We start from the raw sequence: 13,236 nt of genomic DNA on the forward strand, positions 1-13,236 counted from the left end.
TATTTGGGGAAGTGGATCAGCCAAGCAGTCAGCTTTAGAGACTAGCAGTGAAGGATGGAGGTCCCCTGATGGGTGTGTCACAGTAGGTCTGGAACAGGGTCCAGGATCCATGGATCCTCCAGCAGATGATGGTGAAGAAAAGGGAACCAAACCTGTCGAGGCCAATGGAGGGCTATAAGGATAACAGTCCTTCCCAGTGACTTTGCTTTCTGTACAAACCTGGGTATCAATGGAATTGGAGGGAATGCATACAGGAGACCTGGAGGCCAATCGTGTACAAGTGCGTCTCTCGGAGGATGTCCCGTAGGTGGTATCAGGGCAAAATAGCTTCTGCATTTGGTATTGATGTGACTGGCAAAGAGGTCGCAGCAAGGCTGGCCCCATTTGTGGAAAATCATGTCTGCAACATGTTGGTTGAGAGACCACTCATGAGGCAACAAGATTGCCCTGCTCAACTTGTCCGCTATCATGTTGGATTTCCCTGGTATGTGCGTTGCTAACAAAAAATGCTGGGATGACACAGCCCATTGTCATACCCTGAGGGTTTCTCGACAAAGGGGGTAAGGCTTGTTTCTGCCCTGTTTGTTCAAGTACCAGACCAATGACATGTTGTCTATCTGAATTGCAATTGTCCCGAGCGGAAGAGAGTCCTGAAAGTACTGCAATGCCAGAAGTACTGCTCTCAACTCCAGAACATTGATATGCAGATGTGACTCTTGATCCGTCCATGTGCCTTGGGCAGTCTTTACCTGAAAATGCCCCCCCCCCACCCTATCAGGGAAGTGTCCGTGGTCATAGTGGCTACTGGGGGGCACAAAGGGTTGTCCTATTGTGACATGAAGAGACGTCAACCACCACTGAAGGTCCCTCTTGCAAGAGTTTGTGATGAGAATCATATGGTTCATTGGCAATTTCTGGTAAGACCGCTGAGCGAACAGAAGCCATTGAAGAATTCAGATATGCATCCTTGCGAGTGGAATGGCTAGAACTGCTGCCGCCATCAAACCTAGTACCTTCAAGACCTCTGCGGCTGTAGCTTTGTTCTTTGACACCAATGAGTTGACATGTTGGTGAAGAAGTGAGACCCTTTTGACCGGAAGACGTAGAGTGGTGGTTGAGGTATCTAACTCTGCTCCTATGAAGACAGTATGCTGCAATGGCGACAAGGCAGACTTTTCGAAGTTGACTGTAATGCCTAAGTGGTTGCAGAGTGTCAGAGTAGATTCTGTTGCCTGAATCAGTTGATGCCTGGTGGTTTCGGTAAGGAGCCAATCGTCTAGGTATGGAAACACCTGGAATCCTAGACACCTCAGGTGAACCGTGACTACTGCCATGCAATTGGTGAACACTCTGGGGGCTGTAGTGAGACCAAAGGGCAGGGCTTGAAACTGGTAGTGATTGGCTCCCAACCGGAAATGCAAGTGATCTCTGGAGTGTCTGTCCATCTTTATCTGGTAGTACGTGTCCTTGAGATCAAAGGAGCACATCCAATCGCCTTTCCCTAAAAAGGGAAGAATGGCCTGAAATGTGACCATTCGGAAAGTACAGTTTTGTACCTACCATAAATGTAGATGTCCGATAGGCATGCATCTGCAGTCCTTACAAATGGGTTGTCCTGTCGTCAGGCAGCCCTTCGGTCGGCCGGATTCCAAAGTCTGGGTCTGGCCTCGGCTGGTGTCGCACTTCACCCGACGTCATAGCTGCAGTTCTTCGGGTATAAAGGCATCAGCCGACGCCATTTTCCTCAGTGTTTCTTGCCCCAGATGCCAGGTGCCCTCTAGGAAGGCTTAATTTGGATAAATGCAAATGGTTCCAAATAGTAGAGAGCAAACAGAAAATAAGCATGTATGTACATATATACAAACAATTACACCATAATAGATTCCCCAGCTAGCTACAAGATGGGCAAATACCCTAGGAGTACCACAGAGGGAAGGAGGGTGGGTAATCCTGACTGCAGATGCATGCCTATCGGACATCTACATTTATGGTAGGTACAAAACTGTACTATGTCCTTCAAGGATGCATCTGCAGTCCTTACAAATGGGTAGAATACCATAGCCAAACTGGGGAGGAGGAGAAATAAGATTATGGTGTAGTTAAGATCCCTTGCAAAACAGCAGTGGCAAAACCTGCTCGGGATCTGGAGTATAAAGGTAAATTATAATGCTTGGCAAATGTATGCACGGAGCTCCAAGTAGCAGCCTCTAAAATGTCTTTGGTAGCCACTCCTCGTAAAAGCTGTGGTAGTGGCTGTAGCCCTTGTAGAGTGAGGCCTGATGTTTTCTGGAGTTTTCTTCCCATGGTAGGAGTAACAAAATCTAATGCAATTTCCTATCCACTTAGAGATTGTCTGTTTTGAAATTGCTTTTCCTTCCATTCCTGTTGCATATGCTACCAGTAGCTGGTCAGTTTTTCTATTGCTCTTGGTCCTGTCCAGGTAGTAACGTAATTGTCTATGTACATCCAAGGTATGCAACAGTCTTTCTCCCCTGTTCTGTGGTTTGGGGAAGAATGTAGGTAGGTGGATAGCTTGATTTAAAGATACCCTGGAGACCACCTTTGGCATAAAAGTAGGATTAGTTCTCATGGACACTCTATCTTGATGGAAGATCAGGAAGGGCTGTACTGCCATTAATGCCTGTAGCTCAGATACCCTTCTTGCTGAAGTGATTGCAAGCAGGAAAGCAGTTTTCCATGATCAGTACTGTAAATCTGCTGTAGCTGCTGGCTCGAAAGGAGGGAGTGTCAACTTTTCTAGCACAAAGTTCAAGTCCCATGCTGGCAATGGTGGCTTCCTAGGTGGTTTTACATTTTTAATTCCTCTCAGAAACTGCCTGAGCAGAGGATGAGAGAAGACTGGAGGATCCAAGTTGTATTCTGCTGAAATAGCTGATGCATGAATCTTAATGGAAGAATAGGACAGGCCGTTGTGGAAGAGCTCTGCCAAGTATTCCAGGATGTTAGGTATGTTTGCAAGTGACACATTCTCTCCTTTTGCAGTACTCCAAATGAGATATCTTTTCCATTTCGCTGAATAATTTTTTTTTTTTTTTTTTTTGTTGAGGGTCTGCGAGCCTCCAAGAGAATGTCCTTAACCCTTTCAGATAAATCCGGGTTATTTGGTCTTATGCAATGTTCCAGGCAGCCAGCTGCAGTGTTTTCAGGTTTGGATGCAGGGTTTTGAAGTTGTTCTGTGTTAACAGCAAGGGAACCAGGGGCAGAGGCCATATTTGTTCCCGAGACATACTCCTCAGTAATGGGTACCAATGTTGCCTTGGCCAGTCTGGAGCTATCAGGATGATCCTTGGACGGTCTTCTTTGATCTTCAATAGCACCTTGTGCATCAAAGGAAGAGGTGGGAATGCATATGCTGTCAGGTTTTTCCAACTGAAAGATAGGGAGTCCACTTTCCAAGCAAGTGGGTGGTACGTCCTTGTGCAGAATTTTTTCAGTTGGTGATTGTGTGGGGATGCAAATAAGTCTATTTCTGGTAGTCCCCATTTCCCTGTAATGGTTTTGAAGATGTCCGGATGCAGCATCCATTCGTGGGCATCCGTGGTAGTTCTGCTTAGGATGTCTGCTAGAGTATTTTCTTTTCCTGGCACAAAAATTGCTTGTAACTGAATGCTGAAGTTCAGTGCCACATTCCAGAGGTCCATTGCCATCCGGCATAGAGGGTATGAATGTGTGCCTCCTTGTTTGTCAATGTACCACATAACTGTGGTGTTGTCCGTCCTTATCAGCAGGTGACCCTGTCAAAGAAATGGTCGGAATGCCTGAATTGACAGTTTTACTGCCAGCATTTCCTTTTGATTTATGTGTAGGTGCAGCTGGTCTTGAGTCCATAAGCCTTGTATGCACTTGTCCAGCATGTGTGCCCCCCAACCGAGGTCTGAGGCGTCTGTTGTGATGGTCTGGCTTGGTTGAGTGCTGTGGAAAGGCAGTCCCTTGTTTGATTGACAGGCCTGAGCCCACCATTGGAATTCTTGCTTCAGGCATGGAATTATTGGAATTTGGGTTTCTAGGCTGTGCTTGTGCTGAGACCATAAATTCCTTAGATACCACTGTAACTTTCTCATATGTAGTCTGGCATGTGGAATCAATATTCTGCAGGATGCCATGTAGCCGAGAGCTTGCAGGACTTTTCTTGCTGTTAGCTGGTTCTGCTTTGTTAATGCCATGAAGTAGAGAGGGAGTTGCTCCTGTTTTTCTACTGTCAGGAATGCCATTTGTTTTGATGTGTCCAGATCTGCACCCAAGAAGGTTATCCTTTGGGATGGTATCAGCCTTGACTTTTTTATATTGACTGTGTATCCCAGGGCTTGCAGTAGATGAATGACCCTTTCCAAATCTTTTGTTAATTTGTTTTTGTTGTCCGCTTGTAACAGGCAGTCGTCCAGGTAAGGGTAAATTTGAATTCCTGAAGCCTGCAATGAGCAATTACTGATGCCAGGCATTTCGTGAATACTCTGGGCGCAGTAGATAAGCCAAAGGGCAATGCTGAGAATTGATAATGCTCTGATCCTGCAAGAAATCTGAGGTATCTTCTGCAATTTGGTCGTATGGGGACGTGCAGGTATGCCTCCTTGAGATCTAGAGTTACCAGCCAAGACTCCTTGCCCAGCATGGGAAGAAGCTGCTGTAGGGTCAGCATTTTGAATTTTGGAACAATGAGGTATGTGTTTAAAGCGGACAGGTCGAGAATAGGTCTCCATTGGTTTTCTTTTCTTGGTACCAGGAAGAGTCTGGAGTAAAATCCTTGTCCTTGTTCCATAGATGGTACCCTTTCTACAGCTCTCATCCTTAGTAAGTGAGTTATTTGTTGTAGAGCTTCTGTCTTCTGATTTGGAGGTAGGTTTGGCATTCCTCTCTTCCTTGGCAGAGTATGGAAGTGAAACCTGTAACCTTGGTCTATTGTCTGTAAAATCCATTTGTCTCCTGTGATGTAATGCCAGTTTACTGAAAATAAGGCTAGCTTCCCGCCTAAGGGTGCCTCTAGTTGTTCCCTGGTAGGCGTGCCAGAGCCAAGTCACTGTGATTGTCCTGTGGAAGTGGTGGTGGCTGGATCTGTGGCTGTACCTCGCTGGTTGTTAGCCTGCCAGTGCCGACCCCTGTAGGCACCTCTGGATTGACCCCTGCCTCTTAAGCCTATTCCTGCCTCTCGGAGCTCTGGAGGTGTCTGGAAAGGACCAATTCTTGGAAGGCCAGTTCCTGCTAAACCTTGGAGGCTGGACCTGCAAGAAATCCTTGACTGTCTGGACAGATTTTGCTTTCTCTTCCACCTTCTTCAGCACCTGCTGTGCAGGGAGCCAAACAAATTGAGCTTATCCATGGGAGCATCTAGGAGTTTTGATTTTACATGGTCTGGTAAGGACTGCTCTTTTAACCATGCATGTCTTCTGATCACTGTGCCAGTCATGGCTGATCTAAAGGAGGCCTCCAGTGCATCATAGCCGCATTTTAAGGAATGATTACTGACCTGCTGAATGTTATGGACCATTTCCTGTACAGATTTTTTGTCTAATGGTTCATCCGAGGACAGTTTTTTAGTTAACTGGTCTAACATAAATTCCTGATACTGAATCATGTGGAATTGACAGTTCAAGGCCCTAGCTGAAAGAGTAGCAGAAGTGTAAACTTTTTTACCCCATCTCTCTAAGGACCTAGATTCCCTTTCAGAGGGGAGGGGGTTTTTGGTAGAGGTAGCTGCTACAGCCTTGGGACCCTGGGAGATAGTTTCGGGATCTGCAAAAGGGGCCTTATACAAATGATAATGTGTGTCCGGAACCCTGTAGTACCTATCGGGCTTAGCAGGGGCCGGAGGAAGAGAATCAGGAGCAGTACAAGCATCATTAAAAGCATCATCCACAACAGTAAGTACTGGAGGAATGGCTAAAGGCCTATGCTGTGACAAATGCAAAAAGGTTCTAAGCCTTTTTCTAGAGTCTGAAAAATCCTGGCCCTGCCATTGAAATTGTTCCCTCATAGCATGCAAGGTTTCCCCAAAGAAAATTCCTCAGGGAGAGGCAGAAGGGATGGACTCTTCTGCATCAGAGTCCTCATAAGGAGAAAAGGGGTCTCTGGAGGGTTTGAATTATCTGATTCATCAGAGGAGCCATCTGAAGAAACTGGCTCAGGGGCTCTACTCTAGTCCTCTTCTCTGGAGGTGGGTGAGAGGCCCTGTCTGGATGTGGTTGGGATCCCCAGATCAAAGAAATGAGATCCTCTGCTAGACTAAGCATTTGTGAACTAGAACTAGGCCTGTGAGAAGGGGTCTTAGCAGGCACAGTTTTGGTAGTTTTGCTGCTTTAGCCCTGGCAAAGGCCTTAATCGACATGGATGCAGGAGGCCTAGCAGCTCCACGTGCAGGGGTAGAAATATCCAAAGGGATAGTATCAGATAAATCCTGTGAACCTGTAAGAGCAGGTGGGATTTCAGTAGCAGTTTCGCCAAGCTGGAAGAGGCCTCGGTAAGTGGCAAGCTTTGGTCAAGGAAGAACCATGGACTCGGTTTCAGATGAAACCGAGACACTGCGTAGGCTTAACCACAGTTTCTGCCGAAACCGCGGACCGCGAGTGTCGGTCCTTTTCATGCTTTTAGAAATTTGCGTAGTCGGAGCATCCGACGGCATAATGTAAGCAAAAGCGGAGCCGAAAAACTCTTCAGCAAATTCCGACCAACGTCTAAGCGTCCGTCGGTTGGAAGAAGCACAGGCTAGACAAGCTGCTACGTCGTGGTCTGGGCCTAAGCAAGGTAAGCAGTAAGAGTGGAAATCTTTATGAGGTATTTGTTTCCCACAAGTTAAACAGTTATTTACTTTTTCTGACATCGGCTGAGGCAAGAAAGAGTCCCCAACGGGGTACTTAGCTTTTTAGAAGTCTTCGGTACTTGTAGTAGTAATCTCTGGTTCTGACCGACCGGCACTTGCGAACAGCTTCTGCTTGGCGCCACGCTGCAAGAAAGACTGAGGAAAATGGCGTCGGCTGATGCCTTTATACCCGAAGAACTGCAGCTATGACGTCGGGTGAAGTGCGACACCAGCCGAGGCCAGACCCAGACTTTGGAATCCGGCCGACCGAAGGGCTGCCTGACGACAGGACAACCCATTTGTAAGGACTGCAGATGCATCCTTGAAGGACATCATCTCTTTTTTTACAAATTGGTTGAGTCTGCTGAGGTTCAAGATAGGTCTCCAGTCCCCTGTCTTCTTTGGAACCAAAAAGAATTAAGTTCCAAATCCTGTTTGGTCTGCTGGGACTGGGTGGATGACTTTTTTTCTAGCAACTTGCGAACTTCTATAGTTGCTTGCCCCCTGAGACTGGGTGGAACATCCGGGATTCTGTTGACAGGAGTGGGAGGGGAAGAGAACTGTATGAAATACCCTTTGGAAATTATGCTTTGTACCCAGGTATCGGATGTTATGCTTAGCCAGGCTTCTGGGTACAAAGATAAGCGACCCCCCGACTGCCTCCAGAGCCGGACAGCCGGGTCTCCTTTCAGGAGCGCTAGTAGGGCTGACCAGAGAACTGGCCTCTGTCACCCTGCTGTTGCGGACCCCCTTTGCCACGCGGGCGGCGTCTTCCATTATAACCCTCTCCTCTGCCTGTCCTGGAAGGCAGACTGCTAGAGGAAGCAGGTTGCACTGTAACATCCACTGCAATATTAAAACTGTTTTCTTGCATAACTGTTAAGCCTTTGTCCCCCCCCCCCCCAATTTGCTGACACAACACATTTCTGTAGTACTGTCTGCAATGTCTAAAACTGTCCTGAAATCCTTCCAAGCTCTTGAAATCATTCTAATCCATTTATGGTTATGTGACTGGGGTTTTTATGTTGAGACCAGTACCCTTGCAATGACATTTTTTAGAAGTGGCTCTACACTCTCATGAATAACCCAACAAACCTGTTATTACATGTTGACCAGAGTTTGAAGTGGAGAGACTTCATGATATGCAGTGAGACAGGAAGTCTTCCTCATTTAATTCAGTATTGAAACAGTGACATCTAGTCAATATGATCCATGACTCCAAACACTAACACTCACTGAAGGATAAGCACCACAACCCTTAAGGTACTATCCTATTATTAGTGATGATAATGGAATTATTTCAAGAAAAAACGTCACTGCCTAAATCTTGTTCTGGGAAAGGAATTTCATTCACACGTAATCAGACCAGAACTGGAACCATGGACATTCCTATTTTGAAATAATCCGGTGCCACTTCTTGCAGATTAAGGTTAAGCTCAGGGAGTGGAAAAGTTCTAATGTGACACTCAAATGTTGCTGTAAAATCAGAGAGTCCGGGCCACAATTGAATAGTCATCCAGGTACAATAACACAGATGTCTATTATTTCCTCAAATGCACAGAAATAAGCAATACGCAGTTTGTAAATTTGTACATTTATAATCCGACTGGACTAATGCATTGATTTAAAATCTGACTGGACTAATGCAATGATCCAAAATAGGTTTATAAGTTCATAGATGTTTACTAGACTAATGACCACAAGGGCCTTTTAAGCCTAGCCATGCATCCCAAATCTCTGACAAGTTCTGATACCCTTGATAAGTATAATTAGGGGGTTGGAAGATGAAACACTTACAAACTAGGGCCTGGGAGATGAACCATTTACAGGCTGCCTGTGTCCATTACAGACATAGTTGCTAAACCATGGATGAATCTCCTCTTCCCCATCCAATTGCCCAGATTACACTTGAATTGGGTTAGGAAGGAACTGCTTCACATGAATGGGGGATCTGTTCCAGAGACGGGGTAATGTCTGGGATACATACCTCTCTCTCCAGCAGGTCCTATTTGTATTACAGGCAAGGTTTAAGTCTTTAGAAGGGTAATTCTGGTGCTGTTTGCTTTGTGGATATGCAGGAGGTCTATCATAGTGGGGTCTAACAATGCCCTGTATGTCGGGCATAGATCTCTCCTTAAAAGCCTGTAGGAGACAGAATACAGGGATAGAGCCTTGAAGCGGACTGCACGGGACGTTTTACCTAAGCCCTATATTATTTAGTGAGGAAGCTCTGTGGATGTTCCAATTGTTGGATATGCTTGGTTAGGTACACATCAAAGGGGGCATGGTACTTAATGATAGGTCTGATGAAAGCTGAATACAGTGGAACAATGACTTCCTTGGACTTAGATGCCATTCCTTTTTTTATAAGTTGCGCAACATAGAATGATTTCTTCACTACTGGAGACACGTGATGGTCAAAGGCTAGATTACTATCTGTGTGTATCCCAAAGTCCCTAACTACTGGCTCAACTCTAAGAAGCGTGTTTGTCAATATGATAGTTATGAGGGATGGATAACTTCACCAAGGATACTATTATGCATTTCTTGGCATTTAGTTTTAGCCCATCGCTCTGACAAAAGTTGTCTGTGTCAGCCCCTCCTGGAGAACATCTGTATCAGTGTGGGAATTCAATGACAGCTCCTAATTTATAATCATCTGCAAATTTTAGTCAGCCAAAGACCACTGGCATTGGCCTTGACTTTAGAGAAGTAAATGTCAAAAAGGAGAGGTCCAAGGACTAATATCCCTGAGGCACTCCACTTGTGACTGGCCTCTTTGTAGAGGTAGACTCCACAGTTCTAACTTCCAGGGTCTTGTCTGTCAGCCAAGTTGGTTATCCACCGAGTAATATAAGAGTTTTGTACCTAACCTATTGAGTTTGTCAACAATGCCAGAGTTGGGTATTGTGTCAAATGCCTTGGCAAGGTCAAGGTAGACAGTGTGAACCATTTTACCCTCATCCATTGCTTTGGTGAACTTCTCAAAGAAGTCCACCAGGTGGAGTAGATGTGAACAGCCCTTGACAAAACCCAACTGGGTTGGGTCCAGTGTCTGATCATTTCCATTATAATTCTTTCCATGGCTTTACAAATAAGACTACTGAGACTTATGGGTCTGTAGTTTCTGGGGCCTGTAGATGGCCCACCTTTGTGCAGAGGGATGAATGTTGCTGATCTTCATTCATGAGGCACAAAGCCTGTTTGGAGGCTACAGTTAAATAGCAATTCCAGAGGCCTTGATAGGTCATGTTTTACGCTAGTTAGAAAGCATCCTAGGATATTGTCTGGGCCATTGATGCAGTGTTCTTGGCCTTAGAGAAAGCATTAAGGACCTGTTCCCTAGTGACAGTAGAGGAGGGTTATATTTGATGGTATTTCCTGAGGTAAGGTTGAGGGGGGGGGGAGAGAGGGGTAAAGCTGGAGCTGAATTTATTGGCCAGTGGGTTCGCTATATCTTCTGACTCAGTATAGGTGGCTCCATTTACAATGAGCTCTGCACACAATTGTGTACTGCCTTTAAGGTTGCAGAAATAGCTAAAGAATGCCTTGCGGATGTCCTTCTCCTTCCCTCAAATTTGGCTTTGGTAGACTTTATTTGTCCTCTGAGATGTTTGTTTAGCTTGAGAGTGCTTTTATTCTGCTGGGTGCTGCACCTCCTAATTTTGCCATGATTTTCTTCTGTTAACCTACTGATTCTGTGATTCCACCAGGTTGGCTTGTGTTTTGAGTTAGTTCTGTACTACTTCTTGGTGGGTACAGCTGCCTCTATGCAGCTATTAACATGCTTGTACAGGGCTTCTGTGAACAGTTCTGCATAGGCAGCAGTGCTCTCAGGGTTTATGGGTGCATGAAATTTTGCCAGGTTATCATGGACCAATTAGAGCTTGCCTGGGTGCTTACCTCTCCTTTCTGGGAAGCGTCTGTACTTGAATTACTTTACACTACTCAGCTGAAGTTGATGATTTATTTTCTATCAAGCCTGACCCAATATTGAAGACTCTTTTTGTGCATCTTAATGAAAAGTTTTTATGTTCCAGATGCGGAAGTCACTGAAAATTATATCAAGTGTTCTACTGTACTCAGGAAAAAGTTACGTTTCTTGTGCATTTATCAACTACTGCCTCCTTTTCTGAAACTATTATAGATGTTTTCTCCCCTTTTCCTTCCGATATTTATGTAGAAGTAGAACAAATATACTTAACACATTTTTTCTTGAACATTTTTGTAATTTCTTTTCAGTTAAGCAGAAATAATACCTGCGATCTCCTGAGCCTAGTTTCAGACAATATTCACAACTATTGATACTAAGAGAAGACAGAACAGTTTTCAAATAGATCAACAACTGACAGCAATCGGATATTGAAAGGGTGCATTTTCACAGGAAATTATTTGCGGGTATCATCAGAATGCCTAACTGTATGGCTCTATTCGGAATGACATGAAATGTAGACAACCACAACAGAGTCAGAACACGACAAACGGACAAAATACCCTGCCAATGGCCCTTTGTTGGGGGAGAGCTACACTTCAAAAAAGGTCAATTCACCTTGAGGTAAAGGAAAGAAATCCTTCTGGGTATTTGTCTCTACTGATAAAATGTTGCATTCTCAACTGAGACACATGCCTAAGAGTATTATTCCTCATTTCATCAAACATGTCTTTGTGACAGAAGTAAGATAATAATGGCTCTTGGTGCTTTTCTGACTCTCTTCACATACCTCTTTGCCTTCTGCCTCTAATTTGCCTCTCTATAGAAGTCCTTACACTTTCTCCATTCTATCCCAATAGCATAGCAGCAAGGGTAGGGCAAAGGGGCCAAGTGTTAGGGAACACGGTCGAGAGATCTGCAGGTTTTTTCTCTACCAAACTGTTTTTGTTAAAAGCTTGGGGGGCATGATTTGTGGAGTTACTGTTTTTTTTTTTTGGGAGGCTCTTCACTTGAAAAGCTGGGGGCAAGTATTCAGGATCAGCACATGGCACTAGTTGAGCCAGCTACAGTTCTGTTCCACTCCAAACTGCCTTACTAGGCAATAAATGTGTATACAAGAAATATTCACAGCTTCTTCAAAAAGGCTTTGTGTAGTCGATTCATTTACTGTTTTTTTTTCTCTATCCAGTTGTACAGCACATATACTTGTTTTCTTCTTTTATACATTTGTCCATGTGACTGATTGCTCATGTTTGTATAATTCAAACTCCACTGCTGTTTTGCATTTCCCTAAAGACAGGAACAATATTAAGCAAGTAATCACAAGGATCATAAGAATCCTAATTGCATGCACTTTTAAGCAAACTCACTTAAAAGTGAACTGCAGCATCAAACGTCCATTAGTTTGGCATACTTTTCCCTAGTCAATTTTCAAATCAATTAAAACACAAACAGTAGCATCTGTCACTGTACCAATGCCTGCATTAAAACATTTAGCTCAAAAAGCTACTATAACAATTATTACCTGTTGGTGGCACCCACACACAATAATCAGGATCACTTTCTGGATACTGAGATGAAAGCACCTGTGCAGGAGGCTAGAGAACAAAGAAAAAACTATTAATAAGACACCGCCACTTCTAAGAGGACAATCTATGCAACACAGACTTGTAGGAAACAGCTAGTGGTTAACCAGTCCAGGCAAACTGTACTTTTAATGCAAGCAGTATGAAGTCTGTGCCCTTCTCACTGGTCTTTAAGGCCTCTGTGTCCAGGCAACAACACAGGCACACACTGTGCTGCACTAACAGGATTAAATATATAGCAGCATTCACAAATTTCAATAGGTCAGAGAATGACTAAAAGAAGGTACAGATGTGTAACTAAGCTTACCCGAACAGTACATGTTTGAATTATCACTGCTGCAGTAGCTTTAGCTATATGGGTTATATCCTGCCAAGGACAGAACAGCCAGCCAGCTTCCAAAACTTTAGGGTACCTTCCACACACCCAAACTGTCAGGCAGCTTGAGCTGACTAAAAACAAGTTTGGGTGTCAAGCCCTTCAGGGCTTTTCTGCTAACAAAGAAAGAAAGCCTGAGCCCTGAAAGGGTAAGTCAGGAAAAATAAAAAATAAATGCCCACACCCTGGCATAAAAAACACACCAAAAAGGGGTTGAGGGTCAAGAAGCTACTGCAGTAATAATCATTCGAACATCTACTGTTATGTTAAGTTTACTTACACAAATGTACTATGTTCATCATATTAATTACTGCTGCAGTAGCCTACATGTATATAGTACTCTAGCTTACTACATTTATGTGGTGGAAGGAGAACAGTCCAGGCACCCCGCGGAATGATCCTAGTAAAGCCTAACTTGGACCTAGAGAAGGTATCAAGCTTACAGTGCTTTGTAAAAGTATGTACATAGGACCAAGTAGCAGCTTCTGGATGGCGCAGTGGTAGCATTGTTGCCTCACAGCAAGAGGTTCAC

At 44.5% G+C, this 13,236-nt stretch overlaps 1 long non-coding RNA gene across 1 annotated transcript in view; it reads right to left on the reverse strand.

Moving 5' to 3' along the window:
- The window catches only part of LOC122813001, a 173,585-nt gene extending 161,243 nt beyond the window's left edge, over nt 1-12,342 (reverse strand). Inside the window, exon 1 of the long non-coding RNA XR_006366619.1 lies at nt 12,268-12,342. This is a non-coding gene — a long non-coding RNA (uncharacterized LOC122813001). The remainder of the gene's footprint in view (nt 1-12,267) is intronic.
- Nucleotides 12,343-13,236: the final 894 nt, after the last annotated feature.

This window comes from Protopterus annectens, chromosome 1.part1 (genome assembly GCF_019279795.1).
Source record: "Protopterus annectens isolate FY-2018-M chromosome 1.part1, PAN1.0, whole genome shotgun sequence".
NCBI classification, from domain to species: domain Eukaryota; kingdom Metazoa; phylum Chordata; order Ceratodontiformes; family Protopteridae; genus Protopterus; species Protopterus annectens.